Raw genomic sequence first — 17,073 nt, 5'->3', positions numbered from 1 at the left:
ACAAAAGTTCAACAAAGTACGTACACGTAATGTTTGTAATTTATTACTTTTTAAAAAATGGGTACGTATATTAATTTTATCTGTAAAAATTACTACTTTGAAATTCATTTATCTCAAGTTATATCCAATCGCATACCTTCGTAATACGGCTTTTAAATAAATGTTCCGCAGATTACAAACGAAATGAGCTTAAGGATTTTAGCTCCCTATGGAAAAGATTATACTGTAAAAGTCTTCTTGAGGCACTTTCAAACAATTTAAGAAATTTTAGAATTGGATTTTCAGCCGTTGGAAATGAATCCTTAGTAGACGCTTCGAAAATCCCTTGAAACTAAGAAACACACTTTAATTTTAGGTTATGTTAAAATTATATTGGGACGGAAGCTAATGGACTCAGTTTTAATTAGTTTAAAAGACAACCTTTACCTGTTAGTATGAACAAGTAAGAGCAACAAGTTTTTATTTTGAGAATGTCGCAATTTAAGAAAATATTTTTAATGTGAATAAAATCTTAATTTTAAAATCTTTCTGCACTTAAACGGTACATAAGACACTGCACTCAGATTGCAGCGTATCTTGATGTTTTTTGTTACATAAAGGTAAGATTGGTGACGCGAGAGAGGGGCGCAAAATTCAATTCCTCGATAGCTTAGAGAGCGCATGCATTGATTCAAAATGGTCCATCAAGGTCAGCCAACACACACGTTATTAAGGACGTTTACTGCCACTTAATATTCAATGAAAATCAACTCACCTGTGTTGAAGTGTTCCTCCTCGCTCCACGTTCTTCATCCATCTTCTTCATCTCTGTTGCAATATGTAAAATAATCAGTTCAATACTTCAGGTGCCAGTCAGGGACTATGAAATATTTTACTGTAAAAACGACGTTAATTTCATGTCAAGCTTATTGGGAATTGAACCAGAGACCTCTTGCATATTATAAAACCAATTTATGACAAAAAATTATTTAATTCAGTCTACTAAACTAATCACAGTGATATTTTTTCTTGAAATAATAGTATTATATGTTACAAACGTAACGCAGCGCACGCGCGTGTAGTTGTGAAACAAAACAAGATCGCTTATTCTGTCATAATTATGTATCGTAAGTTCGTTCGTTCACCCTATATTCATCTCATTCTAAGGCACTGAAAACCATATTGTGATCTCGTTCCTTTTCATATGATACGAATGAATTTATGAAACAAATTAATTTTAGCAAAAGGCCACAGTTATTTTCAAATTTGGGCAATATTCAATAATACGCTGTTTTACATTTGATGCCATACGTTATTAGATTCGTTTCAAGTTTGCATTTGCATTTTACACAAATTGGATGATTTGATTTCGACGAGTCTGTAAAACTGTATGACAATTTTATGAATCTTAAAACGCGTGCGCAAAATTCGAACATTTGCTATAAGAAATGGACCCAACTTTAAGAGCAGAATCTAGCGTGTTTAGCGAATACTGTTAACTCCAACGCATCGCGAATCGCGTCCGTCCAGCGTGGGAATCGCGTCCGCCCAAAGGTTTGATGTGGAAATTTTGGAATTATTTTTATATTTTTTTAATAATTGCATTTTTTTACAACGAAATGATGGCTCTTTATAAATTAGCCAAATTTATTATTATTATAATTTTTGTTACATAAAGGTAAGAGATCAATCTTACGCTTCTAATGGCAGTCCAGAGACTATGAAATATTCTAGGGTGAAAACACTCTTTTAAATAAATATGTTTTTATCAACCATGCCGGGAATCGAACCTGAGACCTCTCGCATATTGAGGTTTGGTTAGTGAAATATAAAAAGTCAGGAATTTTTACAGCATTCAAATTACGCAAGTTATTTATTATTATTATTATTGTGATAACAACTTTAGAAATCCACTGTAAACCATTAATTCTATTCATTATCATTATTGTTTTTCCCTTTCCCTCAAATATGGTGCATAGGGCACTGTATTGTTACACTAACCACAGTGTTTCTTGTTAATTTTTGTAACGTAACGGTGAAATGATCAGGGGAGAGTTAAATTGCTTTTTAAAGAAATATTTTAACGCGAAAACACCTCTTAAATAAACGATTAATGTCAACCATGTCGAAAATTGAAACGAGATTTTATGCGTGGTGGACAAACGCCTGGTTATTAAACCACAAAATATATTGTTTCTATTATTATAATTTGAATACTTTGGTAAAGGCATAAACCGTTGAAAAAAAAAATTATATAAATATAATAATATAAAAATTTCTAATTGTCAGCAGACTAATAAACTATAGTATTATCAGCGTTATCATTTTATAAAGTTTTGCAATTTTGAAATTACTCCACCTGTGATATCACAATTTATCTGGTGAGTTCTGCTGATAAATGAATTGTCTTACAATAAACCAGAAATCTATCACAACACTATCGTTATTTGCAAAAGCTACTTATGCTTATTATCTGGTGTAAATTAATTTATTTTTTTTAATGTTTTTTATGCTAACATACATACATGTATATGCATATTTTTCTTGTTATTTTTTTTTTGATACTTATGTTTTCATATTATTTTTCTGTTTTTTTAATTTTTGTATATCCAACTAACTCATTATACTGTTATATTTTATATTGTAAAAGGCACTTGTGCCGTATAATAAATTAAAAATAAATAATCTCTCTTAATCTGTCTTCATTGGAGAGACGTAGAACTGAGATGGACCTTATTTGCATTTTCAAAATACTTAATGCTTTAAGTGATGTCCCATCTCTGTTACAATCATTTTTTTTTCATGTTCCCATCCGTGTCACCAGAAGTCAAAATCTGCTATATATAAAATCTTCTAAGAGCAACTTTGGTTTTTATGCCCCAATGTCTAGAGTGTATAGATTAGTCAATTCATAACACGACTTGGAATTTTTTGGGATAGATCTTCCGGCTTTTCGTAGATCTTTTCGCGACTAAACAGTGTGGGATGAAGTTGGATTGGCATGTTTTAGCTCAAAGTTTTTGGTCTTTCGTTTTTTTGAATATATTGTATACTATTATTATTTTGCCCTTGTTTGTCTTTGCTAAATAGTTTTATGTTCTTTTTGTTCAGTTTCTTGCATTTATGTTTCTTCATCTAACTGTTGTAATTGGCTTAGGCCGTATGTATATAATAAATAAATTAGTTGAAACACAAGACCTCGTGACGTCATTCAAAGTTTCCGTACAATTAAATCTCTTTATTTTAAACGCCTAAAAGAAAACATTTTTAGCATTCCATTTCCCGGACTGCTAATTTTCTTCATTGCCACTTATGTATGAATATTTTTTAATGTTTTTTTTCAAAGGAATAACCCGCTTAGCCTCTATTTTAGAGGCTAGTCAGCAGATGGGAAAGATAAGATATGGAAGGAAGTTATAAAAAATACTCCACAACACCCAGACCAATTGCGAAAAATCTTTCTCTCATTTTTTCTTGCAACTGGCGGGTATCGAACCTACGACTCCAGTTTCACAGTTGATCGGCTTACTGCGCCATGTCACCTGCCCAACATATGACAAAGACATGAACTTAATACATTAAATTACGGTTGTTTAATTTTCGAATTTTAAGCAAACTGTTGTACATGTACACTGTTAAAAAAAAACAATATATCAATTTAATTTTTAAAATACGTTAAATATCTTCTAACAAGTCGTAAAACGAAACAAAAACAAACGAAATTTTCGTTTCATTACGGAGCAATAAAAAAAGGTCTCGCTTAAAGCACACTTCAAACGAAATACGAACGTTTCCTTTAATTACTTTCTCTTAAGAAAATAAGGCAATTGACAACATGCTTTGAAATTCTTGTCCTTTTATCCTGTGAATCTTGACATACTAACACGTCGTAAAAATAATACCAAAATTTCGGCACAATACATGTCTAATGAGTTAAAATAGAAGGCAGAAAGACATGTTTTCAGTCATGTTTTCCCAAACAAGTTGTTTCATTTTCCTTGAAATAATGAGCAAGACGGTCTGAAAACATTGTCCAAAAATAATATGTGTTTTTTCTTTAAATTTACATTTCTTGAGTTTAGATTTAAGTTTTTTTTTTTCTCCGAGTTTCTTCGTTATCCTTTTTTTAATATATAGAGCATAAATAAGTTTAAATGTTTAATACCAAGGAATCCATATAAAACAAGTAAATACAAAAAATTATACGGAGCGTCCTCTGGTTAGAATAGTCTCCATCTAACATGGCGCAGCCTGTTCTAAAATGGATTTTTTTTTTGTTTTACAATATGAAATTTTTGTAAATAAAATATTTTTAAAGGGGAAAAAGAAAAGAAAGAGTATCCACAATTTGCTTTTTAATTTTTCTTATTTACTTTTTATAGCAAATGTTTTTTTTTTTTTTTTCGAATACGTATTTTAAAACTCTAATGTTACATTATATCCATATTTTTTCTGAAAATTAAAAAAATTTGCTGTTTATTTTGCATTGCCGTATGCTTTTATGGTTTTTACATGTGTTAAAAAAAAAGAACAAATATGTTTTCATTTATTTTTGAAATTATTACTCTGTTAGTACTTACCTTTTGTTTTTGTAAATGTCCCCAGGACGAATTGCAAAATTAAATAAATGAATAGTTCAATACTTTTTAACACAATAACAACAAAAAAACAACTCAAACTTCTTAATTACAAATGCATAGCTATTAAACATAAATAATATAGTAAAATATATAATAAAAAAAAACAAGTTCAAATTAATGATATCCATAAGAATACAAATAATCAGATAAGGTATGTATTTAAGATCCAACCTTTTTATTATTTTTATAAATATACTACGTTGTTAAAAATGAGAATAGAAAGGTTACAGCTCCCAACGCGATGAAGAATTTTTTTTTAAATTGGCAACGACGCAGTATCACTAGTTTTACAAAAATCTGAATGGTTTACAAAACCCTCATTTTTCCAATATTCTTGTACGCCGCAGAAATGTGAACCCCGAGAGAAAGACAACGAAGAAAGATAGACGCTTTTGAAATGTGGCACTGACATAGAATGCTGCGGATACCATGGACAGCCCATAGGACTAATGTCTCTATTATCCGAGAACTGGGTATTGAACAGCGTCTTTCTTCCACTGTACAAATCCGTGTTTTTAGATATTTTGACCACGTTACGAGACGAAGAGACAATATGGAAAAAATAGCATGGGTGAATTCTTCTAATAACCGACTATTTTCAGCTTACTATGTTTTTTTGACATCGAAAGAAATGTTTTATGCTACATTAATATTAGGAAAAAATATATCACGAGCCATTATTTGCATTTCTTGGATTAGTAAATTGAGAAAACTTTTATTTTTAAAATCTTTTTTTTTTTTTTTAATTGTTTAAGGGGTTAAGAGTTCAAGAGAGGTAGGATTATACACTTTGGTTATATGTGAGAAAGAGTTGATGAATATATTATGTCTTAACAAGAAAATTAGATTAGAATGATACTTGATAAGTCCTGTTTGGTGGTTTGCCAGTGAATTTGTCGTAAAATATATAATATTACGAATTGACATTTTAATCTTTAATATCAGCATATCAGTATAAATCTATTGATGGTTTTAAACACAAAGATTCACTTAATAAAAATAAAATAAACATGAGTTATAAAATGTTTTTATGCAGACGATGACAGCTCAATTATGTTATTCTTCAGTACCGATTTAAACTTTAATAATTATGATTGTGTTATGATAATAATATTACTCGTGAATGAATAGTGAATATTAATAGTAAATGTACATAAAAAATTGTTTAAAGTATAAGTGACATCATTTTGTGACTATTAGAGTGATATAAAAATCGATGAAGAATGATTGAAGAGAATGATTATAATGATTGGTACTTAAAAGGTTTCAGCAGAGAATAAGAACAGTTTTATTACTGAATAAAAACATTATCATTTATATTGAAGCTTACTCCTGGACATCAGATACTATTATAAAGTTTTCTCTTGTAAGAAATCAACTGCAAAAGTATATATAAGGACCGCTAAAAGCTTCTCCTTTCATGTTACCTAAATAAGTTGTTAGAAAAAGTAACTTGAAAATTACACCATTCTAAATGAGTGGGATTTCCTTGTAATGAACACCATAAAAAAAGTTCCCTTAATTAGTTCTTGTTTTTCACAATCCTTGAGTACACATTTTACTTTTTCTATACCTTTAATCAACTTTGTAATAATAACGTTTTTTTTCGTATTATTTGTTTCATTACTTACACTAACAGGCAACAGTCGGCTATCGCCGACTGTTACATGCTAAAAAATCGGTACTTCTTGCTTCATGCTATCGGCCCTGCGGGCTTTAGTTGATCGACCCTTCAGGCTGTTGTAGTTTAGAATCTCAGACACCTAAAAACATCGCTCTTTTAGGCTTCACAATTTGTTTTTTGTTGTTCGGAATAATCTATATGTAGGTAAAAAATAATATTCTGCCACTCAATAACGCTACAATTTAAACAAATATATTTGATAACTAGGTAAAAAGGTTGGGTTGCTAAGTGATTTTAATTAAATAGTTATATTTCAGTTTTTTAAATTAAAAACACTGTAACATACTATTAAATTCAGCCTTTTGGGCTTAAATGAATCTGTCCTCTTCGGATTATTAAATCGGCTCTGCGGGTCTCAGATGATCGGCTTTTCGGGCCTCGGTTAATCAAGATCTATAATAAGTTATCCATAAAACAAATAAAAATCAATATCAATTAAATTATAACAAAATTTTAGACTCTCTAAAATTAATTTAATTGCAATAACGAAGAAAATCGACCGATCTTACGACTTTATATAAAATAATAAAACCAATGCTTGATACCCTTGATCTACTGAAATTTATTTCATTCTATGTACCACCTAGGTTAAGCAGAACATCTACAATATTTTATTGTCAAAATTCTCGAACGGTAGTTCAATATAATTCACCTATTGTTAGATTACAGAATACTGGGAATGAATATGCATCACATTTTGATTTATTTAGTTTATCTCTGCCTAACTTACATATTTTTATCAAAAAAAGCAAATCATCTTCAGAAAATTGGGTTGGAATAGTTATAATTTGATTGATTAATGTATTTTGTTATTGTATAATTTCTTTAAAATATATATGTTTTTCAAGTAATAAATAATGTGTATAGTACGAGTATATTAATATTTCATACTCGATTTTTAAAATATGTTTATTTTTAAGCACTCTTTATACCACATATATGTAAATGGCAGAAATGCCGTATATAAATAAATAAATAAATATCTATGTAAACGTTAAGCGCCCTTAACGGATTATGTTATTAAAGGCCTATGTTCAACATTGGACAAGAGACGGTTGATGATGATGATGATAGTAAAATGGCGCTATATTAGTTATCCATAATGTTGCGCGGGCAATATCTCTTAAGAAACTTTTTTTCATATAAGGAAATAATTTAAATAATGTACCTTTTGATGATGTTTCCTTAAAAGTATTTTTTTATTGAGAATAAAAAGAAAAAATTAACGTTTTTAAAAAAATAAAATATTCTTAATATGTTTATTTTGTTGAAAAAAGTTGTGTGTACTTATAAAAAATCAAAATTACTAAAAACCTGTAACAGATATTGCCAGCGCAACATTTTAGCTATATCAATGTTTTTTGCAAAAAAATACAAAATTGATTTGACTTTAGAATACACCTACTTTCTGCGTGAATAACAATTATTTAGTCGTTAAAATTATGTTAATGTATTATTTTTTTCCTGTACAATCCAATATCATGGTATTCGAGTCACCGCACCGGCTCGATTGGCGATAATAATTTACTCCCTCGCAACTGCCGAGTAGATGGCTTGGATAGAAATGGCCACATGCGTGATATTAGCAGATGGCTAGACTCTAATGTAGTTAAATTACGGGGATAACATTACGCCCTGAATAAGCGGATAAATTCTAGTACAGGTAGACACTAGAATAAATTACACAAAAAATGAATGGCGCAGGAGACCGCTGTGAGACATTACAGAATTGATTTATTTATAATCATAATAATATAGGAAATTGATAGGAAGATTATAATTAATTTTTTTTGTATTTTCAAATAAAATGTATGCTTTAACTTTTCATGTATTCTTTGTTATAGACGCATTCCAGGACTTTTGGTCTCAAAGAGTTTGAGATACGGTACTTTTTTATGTAATATATATACTTTTAAAATATATGGTAATTTAACGTTTTATGCAACTGGTAAAAACATCAAAATAAAAAAAAGGTAACTTCTGATCAATAAATACATTAATACTTTTTCAACAATGTTTCGAGTGCCCAAATGTTTGCAAACATGCTGGATTTCCTCATTAAGGAGTTGTTTAGATCATAATTAGTTGCAACAGAGAGGGAAAATATTTTTGAGAAGGGATTATGGCGTTTAAATAACGGCAAACGGGTGAATGTTTCACCGTCTGAAAAATGGCCACTTAAACCAACTAGTGACAAGTTATAAGCCCTGTAAATGCTTAGACTTCCATATTCTTTTCTCAAAAATGTTTTTCTCTCCTCTGCAGCATATTTACATTGATGTTTTTGTTATTCTGCTAAAATATAATCACCTTAACCGTTCAATTCGATAAAATCATTGGTATATGAACATATTGACGGTATATTTATAATTTGATTATAAAACAAGATATCGGTGTACATATTTATTTTTAAAGAAGTAAAAGTTGACTAAATATTAACACATTACTATGAAGAAAGGAGAGAATAGAAGTAGGGAAGGAAAGAGGAAAGAATAAGGAAATCTTTCATATTCAGGATGTGAAATTTCATCCGTGATTTAAATGTAAATAATAAAGGGGGCATCTCTGACATTAGTTGATAGATTATCCCATAATCGAGCTGCTACTTTTATGAAAGAGGAGGTAAAAAAATTATTCCGGTGAATGGGTATAGGAAGGTTCTCTGGTTACAAGAACGAAGAGTTAGCCCATGCTGTGATAGAGGTTGGAAGAGCTCTCTTTAAGATAAACGGGCGAAGTAGGATTATTTCAAATATTGTAAAAAAGTGATAGAATGTGAATGTTTCATCTTTTCCGAAACTACGTGTTTACGTGCGATATTCGGTTATGTGGTCAAATTTGCAAAGATGAAAGATAAAACGTAAATCTAATTTTTAATCACTTCAAAATATTTTTACCTTAAACAGAGTTCAGTATTTTTATTTAATATAGCAGTTAAATAATAATAGATGATACAGTTTCATAATCACCATGATTTTTTTTATTTGAAAAAATATGATATTCTAGCTTATTTTTCATTCTATGATCCACAGTTTTTACGGGCAGTAAGTATTGAGTGTGTTTTCACATCGATTCTGAAATACTTTCCACGGATTCTGAAATTATATCCATCCTTTCAGGCTGCTTTTGAACTTTCTTTAGAATGACGCGAAGTATTTTTATTTAATAACCCATTAGCCAAGGCTAAAAATGCTTTTGTTATCAGTAGAGAAACGGAAAAAATTACACCGTTTTTAGTGAAAGTAGACGTTCCGCATTTAGACAAGTCATTTTTCTCTTTTGTGTTTCAGAAATACCAAAGAATTATTCCACTCTTTTTGTTGCTTTATTCACATTTGTCAAGGTTTACAATTAAACACCTTATCTGATTGGATAAACTTTTGAGAAATCTATTCTCGCTTTTACATCACAGGTTTAAAAGTTACAATAAATACTTCGCTTGTTATGCAAAATACAAAAATACACCGCTTAATTAAAAAAAAAAAAAACAAATAACAATGATAACATTTAAAAAGTCTATAAAGGAACATTTTTTTTTTATATAATTTTTATGATGTCTAATAAATATTTGTAATTTTTTTAACCCTCTAATAGTTTTTTAAAACTATTTAAATGTCTTTGTTTGAATGTTTTGAAAATATCTATATGTTTATATATTTAATTTTTAAGTATTTTCTTATTTATTCATTTATATTTTTTCAGTTTATTGTAAAATGTCTTTGGCACGGGTATCCCCTGCGAGGTAATATTTTTTTACTATTGATGAAAAAAAACGACCCATTTATTTGTATTTTACTTTATATACGAGTATAAACACTTTAAAGCGGGTGTATTGCCTTAAACCATTTTATTCCTTGTTACTTCCAAACACTAGCAGGTTGGTAGATGAAAATAATAAGTAATAAAATCTCGGGTTGTTTTTATCGTTTAAAATATTTTTTAACATTTTCTTAATTTATTTCGATTTATTATGACGGGCTTCACAGTAAGCAATAAATATTGCGCTTCGTAGAATAGATTTTAATACTTTTAACCGCCCAACACCACTTTATTGCCACTATCGGGTTCTTAGGGATAATATTAAAAATATTTTTTATGCCGTATTCATATATTTATATATTTCTGCACAAAGGCTCAAAAAATCAAATTTTTCTTTGAATTAAAAAAATTAAAAGTTGTTGAAATAAATACCTTTTGCTCTATAAAAAATATAAACAATTATGTAAAAACTGCCGGCGACGTCACATATCATCCTATGACGTTATCCTAAAGTCTAGAGTTTAATCCTTTATATATCTCTTATTTGGTTTTAGATTTCAATAATAATACTACCGATCGTCTCGTGGTTTTTTTAATTTATTGATTAGGTGATTAAAAAGTAAAAGAGAATTTTCCATGACCTTATTGTGATGCTACTTGTAAAAACCTGTCATTTATTATTTTATGTTTTATTTTCTTTTTAAAGCATAGCTAGTTGTCCAAATAAATAAAAAAAATAGAATTTTTTTTCATAAATAAAAAAAAAAAAAATTATGGTGTGGAGGGGAATATTTCAATTTATCAGCCATTTCAAGTTGTGTGCTTAATAAAGGCAAAATGGTTATTTAAAAAGAAAAGATTTATCACTCTTAACAATTGAATTACTCGAACGCTTTCTTGTTGCCTATATTAAAAAGCTACATCAACTCGTCACCTCGGCCGGCGACAAATTAATGTAGCATTTCCAGACGTTAAACACCTAAAAACCCTAATTCAATACGTCTCTAGGGATTGACGGTTTGACTTCACTTGGATTTGTATGATATTTCCTATCATAATATACTGGAAACTTTCATCTAATTATCTTCTTCTTCTTCTTCTTCAGCCTTATTTTCTCCGCTGCTGGAAAAAGGCCTCATTCAAACGTTTCCATTCCTTCCTATCACCCGTTTTCATTATTCATTTTTTACCGGCATCTTTTCTATGGTCTTTCAATACTTCTTTTTTTGCCCATGGTATTCACTTTATTATTCTGGGTTGCAATAATTTTGCCTCGCCTGCAATCTTTTTGCCTCGCCTCACTCACTCTCTTACTTCTGTTAAATGTACTTCATGCTCCTAACGCTCCTAAATACCTGTTTATTTTTTTTTAACGCTTATCAGTTTATGGTTTACCTATTCGTTCTAATTCTCAAGGCACTCTCTTAATACCCATCCATAATTCATCTTTCTTCTCTTACTTATATAGTGGCCATGTTCTAGAATCATCTCCCATCTACCATCGAAGATATTACTACATTATCTCTGTTTAAATCACGTCTGAAGAAACATCTACTTTCTCTTCTTTAATCTCTCCTACTTTCCTCTTTCCTCTTTTTTCCCATTAAGTAACGGTAATTATATAATGTAATTTATAAACAAATATATTTATTTATATTTTTATATATCGTTAGCATTTTTTTTTATCTTTATTTTATATTGAATATGTTTAAACTTGAATTATAAAAATATATATATATTTTATTGGTTGGTTGGAGAAATATGCCATTTAATTTTATTTAATTTTTAATTTATTTAACAATCAGCTCGCCAATGTACAATTAAAATGATGTACAGAAAGTAAAATATATATTTTTTTTAAATTATAATAATAATACTTATCGTAGACATACTATATAACAGTCATTATCTTGCCATTCTCACACCCAGTTTTAATTCACTTCTTTATCGGATTTTTTGCCGTACTATACTTCAAATTGAAGTTATCCTGGTAAACTTTATTTTTTTCAAAATCCATTATGACTTCAAATGCTAAATAAACACACATTAATCCTCTGTATTACCACGATGTTAATTTCGTAGTTTCTCTGAATATCTTAAAATAATACGAATTTATTTCAAAGATACAATTTTTGTAAAATATATATATATTTTTTTTAATCAATTACATATTGTGACACCTTTGTATGAGTAAATCAATGTAGGTTATATTGTAGGAAAAAAAATTGCCTTTTGATTCTATCTTTTCACGTTGTGTAGCGCCCCACAACTTTTTTATTTTGAAAAAAAAACATTTAAAGCAATCACTATATTTTCATGTTCCAGACGAATGAAATACGTCGCATTTGGTTTACAAATGCATTTCCCTGTGCACCACTGGATGCGGAAAGTGGAATGAGTAATTTTACAATTTATTTCGAATAAAAAAAACTAATTTTGATTAAAATAATTCGATGGATTATCGTTCTAAATATATCATTTTTAAAATTATCGATTTTGATGCCATTTCAGGTAAACAGATCACGTTATTAAACGTTATTATTTTCAAAGTTGAACTTATCCCCCAAAAATGCCATGATGATACGATGCCTTCATCTGATAAAATCCAATAATCTTCATCAAAGGAATTCTTAAAAAAAGAACATAATTTATTTCGTGTGCCCTTTTACCCTTTAAAGAAATCGCTCTAAAAGTTTGAGTTAAAAAATTAAGTATTAGTTTAAATTTTCAAAAACATTATTCGCTTTGTGGGACATTATAAGTACACTTTATTTATAAATTTGTTTCAACTTTTTTAAATTAAAATTTGTTTCAAAAATTTTCAACTTTTGAGTTATGTATCGACCGGTTTTGAAGTTACTTCCTCATCATCAGGACTTGAATTAATTAAGAATTACTTGTGTTTCTATTAACATTATAAAATATTGTAAGGAAGAAACAGTATAATGAAAGCAGGAGAGAGAAAGAGGAAAATATGAATCATAATGGGAATATTTTAATTTCGAAAGAAATTAAGGTCTTGGTTAAATTGTTGTTTTTTACGTCAATTAAGTTTCGTAAATCTTTATTATTCTTCCTGTGTAACCAGATTTTTCTTTAAAAAAATGTTTTTAACACTTTATAGGGCAAAGACCGAAATTGGTTAATATATTAATAAACCAGTTGCTTTAAGGATCATAATTCCAGTACCGCCCATAGAAATTTCAACCATATTACTTCAATACGTTGTCTAGAACAGTCGTTAGTAAGGTTATTGTTCCAACCGCGTGAAGTTGACGTGGTTACGGTTGTCAAATCGGTTGTTTAAAAAAATGTTATCTCTGATATTTATACTTGTATTTGTAATTGTTTATATTCTAAAACAAAATTTTGTTAAAATTATCTGTGTTATTTTATTATATAACTAGCGGACCCAACAGACGTTGTTCTTCGCGAACGTTGGCTTGCCTGCTGTTAGCTTGAAAAAAGACTTTTCAATGATAATTGGCGGCCTCCGTGGTGTAGTGGTCAAGACGCTTGACTCACGCTCGGAAGGTTCCTGGTTCGATTTCCGGTGAGAACACAAAAATCAAAATGAATTTTTCTCAAGCCTGGGTGTTATGTGATCTAATTTACCACTGTAATTGGGCCTACTGGCCTGTAGTGGTGCAAAAATATATGAAAATGAAAAAAATAAATGAAAATGAAATGAAATATTTAGGTACCTAGGTACTTGTTTATGATTGGATTCTAAAACTGGAAATAAAATTATTTAAATATTGAATTTAGGTAGGTACCGAGGTACATGTTTATGGTTGAATTCCGAAACATACAATAATTCATTTTCATATATGGATTTATTTTTGCAAATGTCAAACTCGGCTCTTCTTACCGACATGGGTGCACTTTATTCATAATTGTCCTTTTTTTTAATGTATTGAATGTCAGTAAATATTATTTGAGTATTACCCAAAATTCACACTAAAGAAATACATAAGTGAGAAGAAATTATAAGGAATATACGGAAATAATCTGATTGGGATCCATAAAAATCTATTGTTATTTGTAAACATTAATAAACAAACTTTTTTTAAACACGAAAAACAACATCTTTTATTTATTTTTTGTATATGCATTCTCATCGAACGCAACCATAGTAGATCGATGAAAAAACAATTTATGCTCTTAATTCTTTAGTTACAGATTTGATTGAAAATTTTAATATTTTCAAACACGCGCAGCGCAAAGATCTTTGAAAACCGCACGTAAATCGGTTAAGCCCTTTAGAAGAATTTCAGTGACATCACACGTACAGAAGAATTATATACATATGTAAAGATTTTATTTTCTAACGTAACTTTAAATAATCATTGGTCAGTATATTGACCGATGCACGATGGATGAAATATTATTTGTTTTATTTATCGAATTTATTTTATGTGAAAATAAAAAAATTTAAATTCTAAAATAATTCATTTGCCCTATAAAGTTAACTAGTTGTTTTTCGTTTTGTTTTAATAACTACTTTTATAAATATGAATATGCATATAACAAACGGTTTTTGGCTAAAGAAATTATATAATTTTGGGGTTATTTACCCTAATTAAATAATCAAAGCAACTTTATATTAATGTTTCAATTTTATGTAATCTGAATAAAATAATAAATAAATTTATTTTAACAATCCGGGGGTCAAACATCATTAACCTTAGAGAAACATTAAATCTTTGTATTAATTCTGACTTACCATCACCTATTGTACCTTTGGACAGAAACAAGAATTTATTCTACAGAGCTTCTAAGAATTTACCTACATTTTGCGTTTTGTATTACGGAGTTGTTTGGACTTAATAATTCACTTGTTTGCCGGGAAATTATAAAGTTTTCTTGTTTGTTTTCGGGAATTTTCCAGATATAGTTTTTCTGAATGTTTTCTACAATACCTACAGTATTCAGCTAGTGATAAATAAAACAGCTTATTTCAAATTTCTTTATTGTTTCATAATTTTTTTTCTTCCTTATTTTAGAATAACCATTTTTGAATCTAAAACGATAAAATAATGTTTCTTTTTTATTAAAATTGACAACTGATTATAATTTTTTTAATGTATCATATTTATTCCGTTTTAAGTTTAGGTTTCATAACTGACACTAAAATTGTTTATTAATTCATTATCTGTAATGAATTTTTCGCTTTAAAATATAAACATATAAATAAATTGCAAAAATTTTCCCTTTTTATGTACTTCATAATAGTTTTCTCTTTTTACAAAAATCGTAATTAAATGTTTTTTTAACATTAATAAAACAAGAAAGTAGACATACAAAAGACAGACCAAGAGTCTTTTAAATTATATATTTTTTCACTTTATATATTTTTTTCAGATAATTACAATTTTAGAACAAGTCAAGAAAATATTTATTTTACTTAACAAGTTCTCTTTTCGTTTCAGATAACTTTTTATCCAGTATCTTGCTTAGATAATTTGGTAAGTTATCAATTTCAATATTTTTTTTAATCTTTAATTTATTTGTTTTTATTTCCCAAAGATACATTTACAAAAACGTGATTAAAATAAATATGATATTAATTGATTTGGTGTTTATTTTGTAGAACTCCATATTCAAACTTATAATATAAGATATCAAACACTGATTTGAGTCTATTGAACACTTTATTTTATTTTTACAAATATAAAAAATATAAAAACAAAAATTTCGTGACAATTGTTTCGCCTTGTTAGGGCATTTTCAAACGAATGTGAAGATATATTATAATAGACTAATAAAGACATTTAATACATCTAATCTTCACATTCGTTTAAAAATGCCCTAACAAGGCAAAACAATTGTCACGAAATTTTTGTTTTTATATTTGTAAAAATAAAATAAAGTGTTCAGTAGACTCAAATCAGTGTTTGATTTCTAATAATATAATTTTAAATATGATATTGTTTTTAAGGTGTGCTGTAATAAGTCTACAGCCTTGTGGTAAAACCGCATAAGATTTACTTAAGAATACTTTAACCATGTATATAAGTAAATAATTAAACCAATTAATTTTAGGTCATAACGAACCCTGTTAATGCCTAGATATACATATTTCCTTCTCCGGGGTTTCTGTTGAATTATTTAAGTATTAATTTTTCTGGTATCGTCATGATAAGGAAATCCAATTTATGTTTGAATTGTATTAATGAGATACCTATAAATAGAGAACGATCTATCATTGGGAATACTTTTCCTAACCTGAAAAACTTCTAAAACTATCTATGAAACGTATCGGCAATCGGTCAACTTCAAGCGCTTTGACTCAGTTTTTACCCAGTTTACTCAAACATATTCAGTAAAACGTATTTATTCAGTAGTTAAATTATTTTATTTCACGTAAAAATTCAAATATAATCTATCATTTATATTTGTGTACTGATGTCATTGATTGATTATCAAAGAGTTTATTTAATATAACTGTCTGTTAAACAAATTGAATACCGCATCTTCGTCTTCATTCCATTTTCACATCTGTAGGATTTAGGTTTTTGAGTGTCGGTTAGAGTTCCTACCCCAGTTAGAGATTGACAGAGAAGACACGAGGTTGCTGTTTGATGTTTATTTATTACATGGTGAATAAATAATGAATTATGTCGGACGAGTATTACGTCGATTATGGGTTGAAGTAACTGCGCTTGAACTACATGCTGGAACTGAATGACTTCGTCGAGCGGGACTGAAGTGAACTAAACTTGCTGGGCTGACTTACTGGCGTTGCGTCCCATGGTCTCTTTATAGACAACGTTCCTTTGTAGTTCATTTTTTCATGGTAGGGACGATGTGAATGAACTGCAGAACGACGCCCCCCGATTTCATGTGCAATACTTATAGATTTGCATTAAATGTGATATTGGATTATACAGAAAATGATGACGTTGCTTTCTTCGGTCATCACACTATTTCAGGTGAAACGTTTTAACACGAGTGTATCATCGATTATGGACTATGAACCCCACACATCTGTGGAATATGAAATGGCCA

The sequence above is a fragment of the Micrasema longulum genome, unplaced genomic scaffold (genome assembly GCF_059751315.1).
Source record: "Micrasema longulum isolate JH-2025_06_02 unplaced genomic scaffold, ASM5975131v1 h1tg000684l, whole genome shotgun sequence".
NCBI classification, from domain to species: Eukaryota; Metazoa; Arthropoda; class Insecta; order Trichoptera; family Brachycentridae; genus Micrasema; species Micrasema longulum.
This window is presented reverse-complemented; position numbering follows the sequence as displayed.